The sequence below is a fragment of the Castor canadensis genome, chromosome 3, assembly GCF_047511655.1.
Source record: "Castor canadensis chromosome 3, mCasCan1.hap1v2, whole genome shotgun sequence".
Lineage (NCBI taxonomy): Eukaryota > Metazoa > Chordata > Mammalia > Rodentia > Castoridae > Castor > Castor canadensis.
In genome coordinates, this window is record NC_133388.1 from 175259650 (window position 1) to 175276151 (window position 16502).

The 16502-nt window shown below is 35.5% G+C and overlaps 1 long non-coding RNA gene across 1 annotated transcript; it reads right to left on the reverse strand.

Annotated features, from left to right (window-relative positions):
- Window positions 1–13267: 13267 nt before the first annotated feature.
- LOC141421367 (uncharacterized) lies at window positions 13268–16174 on the reverse strand. The gene is made up of 3 exons (XR_012445958.1): window positions 15730–16174; window positions 14124–14298; window positions 13268–13426 (listed from the first exon to the last, which is right to left on the reverse strand). It is a non-coding gene; the product is annotated as an uncharacterized lncRNA (long non-coding RNA).
- Window positions 16175–16502: the final 328 nt, after the last annotated feature.

Here is a 16502-nt window from a genome sequence, read left to right on the forward strand (position 1 = left end):
CATGGCTCTGGGAGAAGTCCTGAAACTGAGTCTCACAGCTCTAAGTTGGGTTATTGCCACCATTGAACATTTACTCTGACCCGGACGATGTGACTCTGACTGGCTCAGATTGAATTACATGCTTACTCCAACAGTGGGAGTGGAAACACAGGAATGGGACAAGGAACTATAGATTGTTTCCTATATTCATGCCAGAAGAAGGCATGCTGGGTAGTCAACCAGATGTCTTTTATACCAATGTACAATGCCAAGTAGAGCAGAGTTTATTCCAAGATAGGTCAGGAAGGATAATAAATACAGATTCAGAGTCACTCTTCATAATTCCATAGCATGATGATAAATCAGTCATACTAATGAGTAGACCTCTTTCTTTACCTAGATAATTTATATGAATTCATGAACTCCCATATCAGCTCTTAGGCCTTGCTAACCTCAATTCCCCCACAGACTATGTGAGGTGTTTCCCTAATAACTTGTACTTTCCTATTCACAGCATTGTAACACAAATAATTATTTATGTATATAATTCAAGGTATTCCTTAAGGGGAGGAACATGGATACTGTATTTGCCATAATATAAACATATTTTAATTTTTTAAATTAGAAGAAACAAATAAGAACATTAAAAAAGGTATGATTCACTGTACTGTGGCTTTAGCTTTTCTCAGTTCACTGGGGACATAATTTTAAAAGCATAAGTAATTGATGAAAATGTAACATTGCAAAAAACATTTTCCCCAAACCTATGTTTACGGAACACAACCTGACATATCCTTTTCAGAAAACTACTGGTGTATTTAATTTAGTTTTTCAAGTAAAGGCATTCAAAAGCCTTGCCCAGCCCTTTATTACAGCCCTGATACACTGTTGTGATTTGTTGCTGTTATCTTTTGCTTGTCTGTCACTCACTAACTGTATAAAGTCATGGAGAGTAACAGAATACATTGTAGGGAGTGAAAATATGAATTTTGGAGTTATGCAAAACATAATTTACCCCCCTGATTCTTCATTTGCTCATTCATTCATTTGTCCATTCCACAAATATTTAATAAGCACTGGAGATGAAGGGCTATATAATTTTGATGGACAGGTGGTAAGGATGGAGAAATCACTTTGAAGATGAAAAGTCTTAAGTGGAGATCTCATAGCTGAAGTTTGTCAGAGGAAGGCAGTACTATCCTCACTCTGGTTTCAGATAGAATCCTGAATAGAAGCTAGAGGGAGACTGAGAGCATAGTCTTGAACCTGTGTCAGCAATTTTATCACTACATGGTAGAGACCCTGTTGATGGCTGGGGTCAATACAGAAGGAAAGAGCACAAAGCAATAGAGAAAAACCTGATCCTGATGAAGTGATTTGAGCTCCTGAATCAAAGGCATCCCAAATCAGACCTACCTTTGGATTTTTCACTATTATGAGATTACTTTAATCCCTTCCTCCACCTGCTTTGCTTTGCTATTTGGGTTGGTTGTAATGAGTTTTGGTAGGTGAAAAGGAATACCAAATGGTACAGAACCATATGGATCTCAGTTCTTCCAAAGTTCCTGAGTAAGTAATATTTAATAAATATTAATGACATAGATGATCAAACAACATCATAGCATGGTCTCAGAAAGGCCCATCAACAGAAATATTTAAATAGAGGCTGGGAAACTCATAAGTCTCAGTGCTGTAAGGGATTTCAGTTATCAATAGAAGGTTTATATGCAATAAACTGTGAGGCCCCTTCTAATTCTGGTATTGTGCTTTCACTTCTTGTTCAGATAAAATTTGGGTAGGTTTAACATTTCACACTTTGTGAAGCAAAAGACCATGCTCCATTGGAAAGAATGTCACATTCAGATTTATCTCCACTCTGTCTTTGCCAATGCCTTTATTTAAGAGAACTGAAAGCGCTGATGGTCATCCACTAAATATTGGATAAGTGATGTGAAAAGGCTTGTTATTGACACTCAGCAGAGAGTTACTGCCCTCTTGTTTGAGTCTCTTCTAATACTTTGATATATGTCATGGGTTTGTCTAAAATATTCCTGCCTGTTATTTGTGCTTTGGGGTGTTTATGCAATAAATATCTTTAAATATGAAAAAATAGCTAGTGTGTGAACAAGAACTACTGAGACAGATGGGCCTACAACAAACACATTTGGCCTGTTGCAACACATAATTTCATCTTTAAGAAACTGCTATGTAAGTCATTCAATGTACTCAGCAGCAATGCAATCCAGATAACATGAAAGGAATTGGCAGTGATGGATGACGGAATGATTGTTCACTTATTCAACATATGACAATTGCACTCATGGATTTATCTTCCATTTGAGGAAAGTAATGACAGTTCTATCACCACGTTTATCATTTACTTACCCTAGTTATCTCCTGCATACAGGTCCACTCCCTCCCTGCTAGGTGTTTAAGATTTTATCGGCTTATATGCAAAATGGCTTTGACATGTTCCATAAGCTGTACTTGAAAAGGAAAGCAAGTGAAAGAACTTGTTCCTGGATGGTATCTTAAAGTTGATGTTGTATGCAATTAATCTGCTTCTTTTTTTAATGGATATGAATTTAGATGTGACAGAAAACTTTGAGATTGATGTGAATGGATAAAAGATAGAACTTCTATATGAAATTTACGGTGATCCATGTGGTATCCATGGATCTTGCTCTTAATTTCATTAGAGAAAAATGAATTATTTAATAACATTTCAATTTTGGGTTTTGTCCTAAAATGCAAGTCATATGTAATAGCTCACTACGTAATTCCCAACAAACGACCATAATTTGGCATGGAAAAATTGATAACCTGTGACATTTTGCTTCACTTAGAATGGTATTCAATGTTCTTATAGAGAAGAAGGGAAGCATATCTGACCAAAAACTGGTATTTAGAGTGCATGCAATCACAAAAGCAGATTTGATTTCTCATATCAGTTTCATACAAACTTAATCAGAGAAAATGGACTACTTCTTGGAGTTTCCTACAAGGTAGCAAATTTGATGGTAGGGTTCTTAAAGAATACAGATACATCAAAAATAAATAAATATGTATTGACAATCTGTGTACTTAATGATTAAATGAACTCAAAAGGAAATTTTAAAGAAGAAAGTGCACATGGGTAAGTATGAGTAAGAAAGCTATTATGGGTCAGAAGAAAGATGTAAAATTAAGCAAATATGTTTTCTATACCTGGGAATAGTTGTTAACAGAGCCCCTTCTCAGACTACTAAGGCCAACAAAAAACGTTTTTTCCAAAGTCTGTAGAGAAAATCTTTAGCCAAGCACATTGGTCAGAATGTTTCTATATGCCAGACATGGAAAACATAAAGATGAGTAAAACATTTTCCAAATGCATTAACACTATAATAAGCTGATTCAACCATTCTAGGCATTGTTGTCTTATGGTCATATACAAGGGATCAGGATTCAGAGTGGCTTTGGACTCTCCAATAGAAACACTGGAGAGAAGCCATGAAAATCCCTAAGAGGCTGCCAAATGGCAGTGTAAGAGTCGGTAGTTGCATTTGCTATAGAAGACATTTAGTCCAGGCTGTAGCAAGACAAAAGCTTTTGTCTTGTGCTTCACAATGTGGAATAGGGAATACAGACCAATATCAGCTCACCTCCAAATTGATTACAAATGCAAATTCCACAACCCCATCTCAAAACACAGAATCTTTAGGACTGGGGTCAAGAGATCTGTGTTGTACTGAGCCTTCCCAGAAATTCCAATGAATAGAGGGCAACTGCTCCATTCATCTGAGAATGACTGCTCTTGGTCATTCTTCTTCAGGGATATAAACTGTTTGAAGTACCTGATGCATGTGGACATCTTGTGAAGATACATAGGTAATTGCCCAAGAGGTTGGGCATGAATTAGCAATAAATAAAATAAGAAAGATACAAAGAAAGGATGAGAAGAGGAAATTTAATCCAGGGAAGACAAAATGTTCTACCAAAAAGACTAAGTAACAAGGTTTAATATGATTCAAGTCTGACTCACACACTTAGTCATAGTCATGTAAATACTAAATACTGATTTAACTAAAATTGAGATGTAACTATGCTGGGAGACAGGATAAGTGACAGGAAGTGGGCTAGTGGTGGAAGTTGGGATGTTAGGTGGGAACAGGGACTCTCCATCACCCACAGTAAAAAGTCAGTTGATAATACCTAAAACTAAAAAATCAATTAGAAGCAATATCTATCTATCTGTCATCTATCTATAATTTAAATATTTGAAAGTTAATGCTAGAAGAATTAGGTAAAGGAGTTGAAAAGTATTGGCTCTCAATGAAAAGAATGGGGAAGATTGAACATTTTCACAGTAAATCTTGCAGAACAACCTGAATATATTTTGTGCAAGTTAAACTTGGATTAAAAAGAAAACACAAAATAAACAAATATGAAAGTATTCTTTCTCTTTAAAGATATTCTCTAAGTTCTTTGATAATCATTCTTTCTCCTTGACTTTCAGACCCCTTGCTATCTAGTTCACCTGTTTTCATAACAGAAAATTATTAGAAGTTATTAGAATTTTCAGATTGCTAATAATTAAAAAATATTAGAATTAAGCCATTCACGCTCATTTACATTTCATCCTTGATTGCTTTGTGCTACAACAGAAGAACTGAGTGGTTGTGACGGAGATCATATAGTCTGCAACGACAAAAGTATTTTCTGGCCCTTTATAGAAAATGTTTGCCAGCTCCCCATCAAGTCTACCTGGTTAGCACCTAAATACTACACTTTATATACTCTACTGCACTTTACAGTTCACTATCACTATATTTTCTATTGTCTATTCTCCCCTATTGGGTCTCACTCAATTCTCACAACAGTCACACTAGTTAGATGTATCATATTACCAAGGAAAACTAGTCAACATCAAATAAGTGATGGATCTGAACTTTCAAATTGGGGTCTGCCTAAAACTGAACTTTATGTACTAAAATATTAATTAAGAACAAATCATCTACAATATGTAGGTAGTAGAGGTTAATCCCAGATACAGGTATTAGGTGATGTCTAATCAGCTTTTTTGTAGGTTTTTGTTTCCTTTCCTAGATGTAAGCTTTAGTTAGGGCAAGCACAATATCTTTACCATCTGTATATCCCATATGTATAACACAAGAGCTCAAATGTCTTGAATGGTATAATAAAGATGAAGGCAAAAAGACCACTTATAATTCTCTGAACAAATTCCATGTGTTCCAAGCAACTGTAGTGATGCTGGCTATTATATTTTTAGAGGACTAAAATATGCCCTGAGCTATATTTTAGTTGAAGCTTTCTGAATAAATAAAGCATAATTGTCTAGAAGAAGTCACACATTAAGGCATCAATGATATCCATTCATCTTCTTGTGATAAAGCTCAGGCTTCCTGTTATGCATTTGTCTCCATCTCGAATGGAAGCTCTCAGAGGCAGAGGTTTCTTCTGGGCACCTGTGCTGTTCTATGACTAATAGCTAAAAATAACTAAGCAATAATGCATTGTTGGTGTGAGGTTTGTTTCCTGCCCAAAAATGCATTCTGAAAACAGTGATAATAAACTTCCTTTAACCAACTGTCTTCCAAAAGCAAAAGCCTAGTAAGAATTACTCAAGGGAAAATGACATTATTGTTTTTGTTGGAGACTTTGTGACTGACATATAACTAGCTATGTACACTGTCAATACTGGCTTATGCAAAAGTAATGCTGTTTTTCTTTAAAGTGAATAGAATTATTGAAAAGAAGCATTCATGAGTTGGAAGGAAGGCATAGATTCATCTGTTTTCACCATCTATCTCTATTGCAACATTCCCTACTTATTATCTCCTGTGTATTTGAAATTTCTTGCAGAAAGAAAAGAAGTTCCTTTCTTACCAAGGGAGTCAATACTCAGTTAACCTCATTTATTGATACATTCAGATATACTAAAGTACTTTAGATGTTCAGGAATCACTTTTTAGACTCAAAGAGTTATTTCTTATATAAGAGTGAGCTTACATGAGAGTCATTATAGCTTATATTAGTAAATCAGATTTTAATTTTTTATCAGCCCAGAAGTCTAATTCATCTTCTATGTGATAGTCCTTCACACATTTAGAAGGACTGCCAACTTCCTGGGTCATTCTCATCTTTGCTTAAATATCTCCAGTTCCCTAAACCCACTGCTCCTGTGACATGGTTTTATGTCTTTTTCTCCTCCATTATTGTTTCTGTATAGCTCTCCCAAAATGAGGTCACCAAAAGTATGTGGTCTGACCAGTTGAAGGAAATAGAGTAGAGGGGTGAACTTGTTAATGCATGATAAATCAAATGTATGATATTTGCTCCTATTAATGAAATCTAAAGTGATTAAATCTTATTTGAATAGAGTACTTCTAAACAATATTCTTTCTATCCTGTATTTATTGGGCTTGTTTTAGTGACCTAGTCTTACTGAAATTATATGTATTAACTTCCCTATGTTATATAAATTCTACCTAATTGTATAATTTTAAAAATGATTGAGTTTCTGATTTATAGATATGAGAGACACTTTTGTTGTATACTATAATGCTAATGATGGACAGGTTTACAAAGAAATATAAGTTAGGATGTTAAGTGTTGCAACTGATTTAAGTACAAAATACTTAACAACACATGCAAGATACACACATTTTTTATGGTTGTTGTCATTGGAATCTATAAGAGAGAGAGAGATAAAAAGTCAAGACTGTAAAGATTCCTCAGAATAGGGAATATTTGATGTGTATCCTGAAAGTGACTAGAAATTGACAAAGTTGTGAACATGTTAAGAGCATTCTAAACTGTGCTATTTGATGTGTTATTCCTCTTTGCACAAGGTGCTCTTGGACACTTGTAATGCAGCCTGTCCAAATTGCAATGTGCTATAAGCATATCATACACATCAAATTTTGAAGAATTAGCAGGAAGAAAATACAAAATACCTCATTAATAAACTTTATATTGGTTGCATGTTGCAATTGTATTTTAGGTATATTTGAATCCAATAAAGTGCATTGTTAAAACTTAATTCCATCTGTTTCTCTTTACTTTTTTAGATGACTCCTGGGATATTTGATATCACTTTTTTGTTCACATTATTTTTCTGTTGGACAATGTGATTGTAGAAAGTAAGAACAGGTACAGGGACAAGAAAAATAAAGTGCACTGAGAAATTTGGAGAGGCTGGACTTTCCTAATTCCTACTTTATTTTTTTCTTTTTTATGGAAGGCAAGGGTTCTACCATGAAGCTATATCCTCAGCCTTGATTCTAATTCTTGATTCAACTTTCCTTCTTTATCATTAACCAATTTGTATAAAATATGCATGTCATAATTTCAAGCATATTATTAGAAAATATTTTGATACTAAAAGTCATAAGGCCTCCCATTCATTACCCTCTTCATAATTGGCATCAATGTGTCTTAAGATTATTTAAAATCTAAGCATTTTTATTTAACCCATACTTAATCATTCTCCTCACAAAATTTTCTCTCCAAAAGAGGAATTGCTCCTATTATATGACATTCTGGAAAAAGAAAACTTATGGAGACAGTAAAAAGATTAGTGGGTGTCTCTCCCTAAAGGGGAGAGATGTATAGGCAGAACACAGAGGGGACTTAGGGCAAACTACTCTGTGGGATACTTTCATGAGGATACTTGTCTTTATATATCTGTGTAAACTCATAGAATGTATAACATCAAGAGTGAGCCTTTATATAAATTGTGGACTCAGACCATTAAAAAATAGAAAGTAAATAAAATAAACTGTGGACTTAGAGTGATAATGATGTGATGATATAAATTTACCAGCTATAAGGAATGCATCATTCTGGTGGTAGATTTTGATCGTGGGAGAAGATATGTAGGAAGGGGTAATGGAAAATATCTATAACTTCCACTTAATTTCTCTTTGAACCCCTAACTGTGTTAAATGATAGTCTATTGGAAAACAAAAAGTAAAAAAGTAAACAGAACTCACTTTTAAGACCTATCAATCTTTCTGACAGATGGTGTTGCAGTGTATTCCTTTACTCCTCAGAATGTCACTGGAGAGGTGAGGGCCCAGGAGCTTCTGGTAGGTAGAACACTCTTGGATTAGTTTTCCCTATTTCCCCCATTTCATTCTATCTGTTTCTAGGGGATCTCTTGCCAAAAGCACCATCTATACAAGCACCTTTTCTTGGGCTCTGCTGTTTGGCAGCAACCTAGGCTAAGACCATTATTTTAAGGACTACGCTGTAAATTAAACTATTGGGATTAGATGGTTTTAATCCCTTGCCAGAAAGTAATAATTCTCTTTTGTTGATGTTAATACCTGGTATGCCATAGCATCAGCTCTGTACGTTATTCAACAGTGGTGAACTGGGATGACATACTACTGGTAAAACAATGGCTTATGTGGTATAACAATGACAAGAATGGTATGGACCTCAATTGGATCCAACCTAAATGTGCCTGCCCGATGCCTACAATTGGAACCAATATCTTTAGCACCTGATAGGATCCCAAGGACAATTCTGTAGCTTTTGGAATGGAGCTATTATGAGATAAAAAGCCAAGAAGAAATCTGTTTTATCAGGGGGCTCAAAGAGCCAGCTGGACATGATCCAAGCAATAGGGAAAACTGTTCTGCAACTGAAGATGTTTGATCCAGAAAAGTGATTGTGCTACAGACATAGATGGTTGATTAGAATCTTGTACAGAGTCTTTGACAGGCCCTGATTCAAGTGTTGTACAGACACCAAAGATTCTGTCTCAAGACCATGCTACCAACAGGAGAGAATTATGTGAATTTTAAAAAGAGTATCTTGAGATACTCATGACTTCTACTATGAATTGTTTTTAAAACTTGGAGTGAATCCCAGCTGACAAGCAGTCTAGTTGAGCGGACACAGATTAAATTATTTTTAGTTCTTTGTTGTTCTCAATCTTATAAGTATATTAAAACAGGTATCAGTTTATAAATCATAGGGAGTGCTCTTGGAAGTGCCAAAGGAGTATGACTGTATTTCTCGTGTGCATGTGTAATCCTGTAAATCCTGTAATTTATTTCTTGTTTCTGTGATTCTATAGATGGTCTTGTGATTTCATGTTATTAGTACTAAACAAAAGTGGGCAACCTGGCTGCTTTGGTAGGATTTTACTTTTTCTGCATTCAACACACTCAATTTCTAACAGTAACCAAATTTTTCCAAAAATAGAAGTTATGGATTTGGAAAGAAGTACCTAACAGATCTAAATGTGGTGATCATTTTGAATAAAGTTTTGAATGGTCAATTTCCAGGTAAATCTCATTCTAAAAATCGCTTTTAATGTTGCATTTTGTCATCATTGTCTGAACTCTTTTACAGGGGAAGGAGAAGGAGCTATCACTCCTTGCTCCTAAGCTCCCGAAACGTATCTAACTGACATCTCAATGACTACATTTTTATAATCTTATTGTTTTCCCTAACTGAGAATAGTTGGTTTGTATTTCCAGTTTCATTTGATACTTTTATTAAAAGAAAATTCAGTCTGAAACAAGAATTCAGTGAAAGTTAATTTAATCTGAACAGGCTGATGGAAGCTCATTTCTAATAGTTCTGGAAAGCACATTTAAAATACACCAGAATTTTTGCTTAGCTTATGTGTATTCTAATAAAAAAGAAAACTCAAATCCAGACTTTCATTTACATGTATAATCCACTTGAGATAGGAGGAAAAATGCCACGCAGTCATATTACACTTCCACAGGTAGGAGTAGAAATAAAAAATATTAGCAGTGCCCTGACAGGAAATGTAGTAAGAGTTGATTTGTGTATTATGAGGGATGAAGAAAAGGGTGCTTGAGGGAATACAAGCAAAGAAAATAAAATTCTATTGATGCAAAAGGAAGCACCGCACAGTCAGTTACACAGCAAAGGTAAAAGTACAGGCCCTGGAGAAAAGAGAAAAAATACCTTATTGATAAAAATTTCACAATGGACCAAAAATATGCTAAATCTATAAGTAAGAAAATTTAAACTAAAGATTCAAAGTGGATCTTTTCATTTCGGCTGATGGTTTTAATTTCTTGCTAATCAAGTTGAAGTATTTTTCCTATTTGGGAGACTATTTTTAAAAATTCTTATTGAAATTGAGTACAAACAAAGAAAGGATTATGTATTTAAAAATAAAAGTGAAAATAGATTAAACAATAAAGCAGTTTAAGCATGACCACACATCTCAGCCAATGGTATTTGTGACCAAGGAAAGGTTTGAAAATACATTTCTGAACCTTCCCCTATATTGTTGGAATACCTTAATATGAACTTTCAATATAAGACAATGATTATAACAGACATTTACATTAAATTATCTTTAAATGTGCACACTTTGTTTATCTACTTATTATCAAAAATTTGCATAAGAAAGCAAACCTTATGTGGTCAGAATAAATAATATAAAACCTATTTTTGCAAAGTTATTCAAACCATTGCATTTATTTATTCATTTACTTACTTACTCATTTATTTACTTATTTTGAGAGTCCTGGAGCCTGAACTCAGGGCCTCACACTTACTAAGCCTGTGCTCTACTACTTGAACCATACCTTCAGCCCCATAAATCCTTTAAAAACTCCTGGAATGTGGGAGATCTCAGCCAGTTCTGATCATACTTCTGGTTGATTGAAAGTAAATGTACCTAAATTTATCTCAGATTGTCAGAATCCAAAAGGCAAATTCAATAAATGTATAGTTTAGATTAACCTACCAAAAATAAGAATAAGAAAGGGATGCTATATGAACATACCACATATGATACTCTGACAGTTAAGTATTACGCTATAATTTCTAAAAAAAATGCACATCAGGCAAAAAAAATAAAATAGTTCAGGATGATGATATGGTAAAGTGATTAATGAAAAGGACAAAACTCAGTCTTGGTGCTTGAGATTAAATGATACAAATACTTAAAATTAATATCGTATAATATATGTACTTATGGAGTTAACACATTCAGCACTACCAAAGACTCAATGTGATGGCAAGCATTCCCTTTTAATAGATGGAGAAACTAAAGCAGAGAATCTAGAAAAGTTGCAAAATATTTTCACTGTGTCAGTGATTTCTTTAAGAACCAAATTTTAGTGGGATGCTTAATTTTACATGTCAATTTAACTGGCTAAGGGATGCCCAGAGAGCTAGTAATACATTATTTCAGGGTGTGTCTGTGAAGGTGTTCCTGGAAGTAATTTTGTTTGAATTAGTGGACTGAATATGAAGACCTGTCTTCAGCAATGTGAGCAGGTATCATCCAAGCCATTGAAGGACTGAGTAGAACAAAAGGGGGAAGAAAGGGTTCATTCTCACTCTCTTTTCTTAAGTTGGGACATCCATTTTTTCTTACCCTTGGAGCCCCTGATTCTTGAGCTTTTGAATATTGATTTAATTATGTTATCACTTTTCCTGGTTTTCTATATATAGATAACAGATGGTGAGACTTTTAGCCTCCATAATCATGTCACCCAATCCCCACAATAAAATCTTCTCGACTATATCTTCCATATCTGTATCTACATCTATAAATATTAGCTCTGTTTCTCTGGAGAATCCTGAGTAACACATTCAGTAACATGGACAGCTTTAGCCTGTGAGCCATTTACCATCACTGTAACAAGAAGGTTTCAGGAGTTGGATCAGTTACTCCATCACATGGGAAGAGCATTGGGCAATTTGCTTCAAACTGTGGCTGCTGAAATCAGGACTCTCAACAGAAGATATCAGATTCTGATTTTCACTTCCCTCCATATCCCCTGCCCTACCATCGATGACATCCTGAGCTTTATAAACATGAGCTTTATGTGCATTTCTTAAGTGCCTGATGTCCATTCTTTATTATTAATCTTAAGTCCTACTTGTAACATTTGATCCAAATTTAAAAGCAAGAAGAATGTTTCAGTGGCAATTTAACTCTGTTAAGGGCAGAATAGGTTCTGCCTGGAAGCGAGGGAAGTGAGGGGAAGGGGGGGCAGGGCACGGAGTAGAAATGGCCCAAACAATGTATGCACATATGAATAAATGAATAAAGAAAAAAAAGACCTCTTCCTCATTAATTTATTATTAACAATATATGTTGAATATTTTTAATTTAATGGCCAAGTGAGACGAACCCAAGTTTAACTCTAGATCAACTTAAACACAGCTATTCCTAGGTCAGTGAGCCTGAAAATGAAGGAGAAAAAGACTTTGCAAACTGGATATGGTGGCACGAACCCATAGCCCCACCACTTGGGAAGCTGACACCTCAAAAACAAAAAGGAAAAAAGAAAAAGATTTTGTAGAAATTCACTTAGGAAACCAACAAAACTTAGTTTTTTGCTAACTTTAAATTATAGGGGTGCACAAGTGTATAACACTGTTAATCTTGGAATTGTTAATTTTTTTGGTGGTACTGGAGATTGAACTCAGGACCTCATGCTTGCTAGTCAGGAGCTCAACCACTTAAGCCACTCGGTCAGCCCCCTTGGAAGTATTTTTTTTTTAAATTTCAGTAGCTCCTTAAATCCCACTGGAGGTAGAGACCATCAACACTAAGAAATATTGAGTGTACCAAACCCAGCCACAGCTAGATATTCTTATTATTCAAAGATGTAGTGCTTCAGTTACCAATATGATAAGATGCCATTCTGTGTTGCCTTGTCCATCTAAGTGATCATGAACTAAGCTTAGAATAAAGAAGCAGAGTAGAGAAGGAATAAACCACACCTAGAACAAGTTCTTAATTGCCAAACTAGATTAAGAGAGTGAACACATTGGACCAAACAATCACACATGCACAAATTGAACATGTCCTCAAGAGGAAACTTCCCTATGCTAGGAAATGACCTATGTACTCGCACTCTCTGGACATAAAGTCCAGCTTTGGCTGCTCTTCTCTGGAAAGCAGAGACTGCATGGCCTTTTTGCTTGCCCTGCTGATTTGCAGTTTGATAGTCAATGTGACCTCGTTAAGCATAAACTACATGTTATTCTAACAGAGACCAAGCCAAAGTGTATGGAAAGAAACAGAGCCAAACATTCACAGATTAAAAAAAGCAAACACTAAAACAAGAAACTTCCAAGGTTCAGAGGATCATGTCTTTGGGGAATAACTTCCTATGAAACAGCACGCCTTCAAATTACACTATGGACATTTGTGGAAGGCTGTTTTACAGTCAACCATTTACCATTCCTACTGGCATTTACAAATAGGGCACCCAGGAAGAAAACACATGCATCCAGCAGAAGTACTATAAGAAACACTCACATTTCATTTTTCCTTCTTCACTATTTGGAAGGGTATTTTTTTGGCTGGTTGATTTAAAGAAATATTTTCTCTTAGTAAATCTTTTGTGCTGACTAGATCCCAGTCACACTTTGCATGTGAGAACACATCTTTTCTGTTAGCGATTCCTATCTCTGTTAAACACAGCTAAAAGAAAACAGAAAGAAAGAAAAAGAGAAACAGAAAATAAATAACTGCAAGAAAGATAGAAATTATAACAAAAACATAATAATCCTCAAAATCTGGTAAATAGCTGGTAACTGATAGCTAGCATATTGATTAATAGCTTGAAAGCAGAGGGCAGCTAATGCTGTAACAAACTGCTAGGGTTTATTGCACCAATAATTCTGTGAAACTACTAAGTTTCAAGGACCTACAGCTGAAATAAACCATAATTTTTAGCAGCCTCCAGCAGTGGTATTTATATACATTCATATATAATTCCCTTCTTAAATAAATTGGTTGTCTGAGAAATTGATCATTTATATTTGCTCAGTCAGAGAACATGAATTTCTAAGAACATTTATCACTAGATGATGTGATCTTGAAAACTTTATTGTGTTTTTTTTCAAATAATCTTTTTTATCTTTTCACCTCCCTCGCAAGAACAAATGCCAACAGATCTGAGATACAAACTTGCTCAGAACAGCGCCAGCAGAGAAAGTGCTAATCAAAGAGCTTGAACTGAAGCAGGCCTTAGGAGGAGAAGGTAAAAAAGACTAATGCACTAATCTGTTAAACCCATTTGTCAGGGGGAAAAAAGAGACAGGAAAGAAAGAGAAAGGAAGGAAGGAAGGAAGGAAAAGAGCAAAAGAGTTCAGAGTAAAAGAGTGAGTCTGCTCACCTCCATTCTGAGCCCTGCCTCTTCCCTTGCTTCCCCCATGAGCACAGATCCTGTTTCTGGGGCTATGACACATATATTTCCTTAGATATAAACTTTCTTAAGACCAGGACAGAGATCTTCTTATTTACATCTTGTGCCTCTGCTCTCCAGCTCCAAATTGGTGCTCAGTCAGTACCTATAGATAGAAACAAAAGAAGGAATGAAGCAGAGAAAAAAATAGGACAACCCCAGCAGGCACAAAGGTTACTAGTATCTATAATTTTCAGTTATGTTCTAGCAGCCAGATATATTACCAGTGTACCATCCCAAAGTCAAGAATAAGTTAACCTTAAGAAAAAAAGAAAACAAGAAAAAGACGGAAAAGAAACTGGGAGAAAATAAGATTTTGTTTCTCTCTGATCAAAAAGACCTGCTATAGAATCTCTCTTTTTATAAGCCTGTGACGTTTATAGCCACGGCCGAAGCTCACTCCCAAACCAGGACCCACCTGATGAACTTACACAATGTAGTCTCAATCATCTTCCGGCTTCCTTTCCCATTTCTCTTTTAAGCTCTTTCTATCTCTCAACAAAATTAGTCCCATTAAGTAGCTTTCTCTATACAATAGATACGATTCCTAAGAAGATGAGTTGAAATCGAGGCTCTATCAACTGGATCATGGGTTGACTTATATCGTTCTTTGAGGGACTTCAGATTTGACTCTCTTCAGTTTGCATCATTTCTCATCTTTTAAATTGAAAATTTCTCTGCTCCAGAGCTTCCATGTTTAATAGTTAATGGTCTATAAGACACCTTAAGACACTATGTTTAAAGCAACTACAGAAGGAAGCCATATGTAAGGTTGATAATAAAAAACCACCGTCCTTCGCATCCTGAATGTCATGGGCAGGACCAGAGGGGAAATGGGAGCTGGTAGTTGGTGGAAAAATGAGAGTCTAGGAAAGGAGAAATGGCAACATTAACTGATAAATGTGAATTGTGTTGAACCAAGAATCATCTAGAAAATTCTTTAGGCATGATGATATCATGGTACCTCTACCACCAGATTCTTATATAGTAGACCTGGAATTGTCCAGAAATCTGCCTCTAGGAAGCATTTTCTGGCAACTCTGATTGTAGTCAGAGGACCATGCTTTGAGATTCATTAGAGCAGAATGTTCTAGTACAGTGCTTGTCAAGCTATAATGTATCTAAGAATGCCTGTTCTCTTCCCCTAGAGAATTGCTAAAGCACAAATTCCAAAAATATCTGATTCCATAGGTCTGGATATCTAAGCAATTATATTTTTAACAAGATCCAGAGACTACACTTTTTTAGATTAGCACCAATACAGCACAAAGCTTTGCAAATCCCATAGGAAATTAAAATAAAAATATGACTGATACTTGGATACCATCCCCTAGAAAGTCTGATTTAATTTGTCAGCAAGCTGTGGATCATGATTTTTTTAAAATTCCAAAATTATTTATATTTGGAGAACATGAATGTCTCTCACATGGCAAATGTTTACCCCATACTTGTATTGGTCCAACAGGTTAGCTACTGTAACAAACAAGTGAAATCTTGGTGGCTTAATGCAATAAAAGTTTGTTTTCTGCTTACTCACAGTACAATGTTGATGACCCTATTGGCAGACCTGTCCTGGAAGCTCTCCTCCAGGCAGAGACTCAGAGACCCAAGAGTTTCCATTTCTGCTTGCAGGGTCATTCTGGTGCTGTCTGAAACATACACAAGAGGATGAGAGGATGGGAAAAGCACTTCAGATTCTTAACAACCTCAGTCATTCCATCAGGCTGAAGAGCCACGTGATTGATCTAACTGAGAAGGAGGCAGAGGAAGGCAAGAAGCATGTGGATATTAGTAAGCATTAATAACTGGTCTCTGGCAATGTATCAGGTACCATGATAGAAGTAGGAAGAGGTTGCAAAGAATGTAAGTTGTCATGTTGAAATTAGAGTTAGTTTTTGCAATAGTCTCTTTGACCAATATAATAGATACTGAGTAAATCTCATGTTAGCTTTATGTCTACACCCTGAGAGGTTATTGTTCTTACTTTTATTTTACCCAAACACTCCAACTCAATAATCAGTACAAAAACAGTCCATTTGTACAAACAACTCAGTGCAGTAGGACTTGGTGATTGACATATAACTGCTAAATCCACTCCTGTTTGACACCTGATTTATACAGTCGTGAACTAGAGTCCTGATTTCCATAGTAGCAAAACAGAAAGAATAGGTTTTTGTTTTACTCTTTCAGGGTTGTTTTGAGAATAATAAGAAATGTGCTGTTAGCATGCCACATTATCCAGTAGGCCCTTGATAAACATGCACTATTTTTTATGTATTACATTCTCCCATATTGTTATGCTATTACTGA